Here is a 2,250-nt window from a genome sequence, read left to right on the forward strand (position 1 = left end):
CATAGCCTCTCCAAAAGCTGGAACTTGAGTCTGATCAAGACGAAAGTGTTGGGTAGCTCTGCACTGGAAGACATGTAGTCCGTGTCGCCCAAGACTTCCAAAGCTGTTAAAAAAAAAATAGTCAAGAAAACTTGTCATTGGCCAGCAGCCAAGCACCTGAATTGGATCCCGAGACAGAAATGGGACAATAGAAAAATGACAAAATGCAAGTGAAGTCTAGGGTTTCGTAAATGACTGGGCCAGTGTAGCTTGTGTGGTCTTAACAGAGCCCTGGGAAAGCCTGCGGTAACATCACAGAGGCTGGGCAGGGGTATCCAGAGCTCAGCACCAGCTCTGCACCTTATGTGTGAATCTAAAATTACCCCCAAAATACGGTGCTTGTTTTTAAAAAGGAAAGCAACTAAATTACACGCTTTGAGAGATTTGATAATTATAGCTTGCTTTTCAAACAATGCTGTGAAATTAGGCGTGGGCAAAGACCTAATTGTAAAAGATTTAAAAAAAGAATTGATTCTCATTCTACAGTTTTCTTTATATTCAGTCCCTACTCTAAGTACATTAAAATCAAGAATTGTGGAAGATGCCCTATGGTTGCAATTTATGGAAAACCACAACAACAACAACAAAGAAGATGGCGCATGCCTTTAAGTCAAAGCCTAGGAGGTAAGGTAGGCAGATCTCAGAGAGTTCGAGGTCAGCTTGACCTACAGGACGAGACTTTGTCTCAGAACTGTAACAAAAGACAGTGGGCTCCCATCCACAAATTCACATTCATGACTGTGTGTGTGTGTGTGTGTGTGTGTGTGTGTGTGTGCACGCGCGCGCGCGCGCGCGCGCTCGCGCACGCACACACATGTCACCATGAGTGTGGAGTGTTTGTGGAGTCAGCTGACTCCTTCCCCCATCACATAGGATCTAGAGACTGAACCCAGTTGTGTTGGAGAGGACCTTTATCCACCAAACCATCTCGCCAGCTTATGCCCAGCGCTTTCCTCTACCTCTGTGGGCTCTGAAGGATTGAACTCAGGTCCTCACGCCTCATGCTTTGCACATGAATGACCGATCCATCTCCTCAGTCTGACTCTTTCTTCTTTGAAGCAAAAAACTATTTGCTCCTGGGCTCCAGTTCAAGTCCAGCACTTTCCAGCCTTGGCGTCCAGGTTGGGCTTAATACAACCACCTTTGTGGTAATGTGAAGGGAAGTGTGTTTTAAAACTGGGGCTTGAACTAGCTCTCTGGCTGGGCCGGTTCTTTCTGCTCATACCTAATTACAACGTAAGCAAAGAAAGTTTGCTTGCCAAGCAAGCCATTTTTAGATCCATGACTTGATTTGTAAATTGTGATGAGAGATCTACAGGCTTCTTCATGCAGAGCTTTCCTCTGACCACTGTCCACTAGATCAGTGAGAAGTTCCTCAAAGACAGACGTTGGGAAATCAGGATATCATGTGTGTGTGTGTATGTGTGTGTTGTACATGTACATGTGTATATATGCACGTGTGCCTATGTGTATGTGTTGGGTGTCTTTACCAATCTCTCTCCATGTTATTTGAACGGGGGAGTGTTTCATATTTAAAATTATTGATTTATTTTCCTCGTTTGATCTTATGTGGGGGGGGGTTTGACTTCAGGCAGGTCTGTGTACCATGTGTGTGAAATGTCCATAGTGGCCAGAAGGGGGTGCTATGACCATGGAGAATGGAGTTGCAGAGGGTTGTAGAGTAGTTGATTCCTGCACTGTGGCACTGATGATTCTAAGTGCTGATTATTTTTTAAACATGTATTTTATTTTCATTTATGTGTATGTTTCTCTGTGTGTGTGCGTGAGTGTGTGTGTGTGTGTGTGTGTGAATATGACTGCCCTTGGAGGCCAGAAGAAAGTGTTAAATGACCCTGTGGCTGGGTCCTCTGGAAAAGCAGACTGTGCTCTTACCTGCTGAGCTACCTCTCTCTAGCCCTGAGGCAAGGTCCCTTACTGAACTTTGAGCTTGCTCTTTTAACTAGACTAGCTGAGCAGAAAGCTGTGTTTCTGTAGCCCCAGCACTGAGAGTGGGGAGCCCACCTTGGGGTGCTGTAGATCCAAACTCATGTTTTTGTATACTCATATACTGGTGTAGCAAATACTTCACTAGTTGAGTCACCTTCCCAGCCCTGTCGGTATTTTTATCCACTAGATGTCCCTGTGTCTATTATTGGACATGCTGTGGGGAGTTTTGTGATGCTCCCAGAAATAAGAGACATTTGTATCTCT

Source organism: Micromys minutus (assembly GCF_963924665.1).
Source record: "Micromys minutus genome assembly, chromosome: 19".
Lineage (NCBI taxonomy): Eukaryota > Metazoa > Chordata > Mammalia > Rodentia > Muridae > Micromys > Micromys minutus.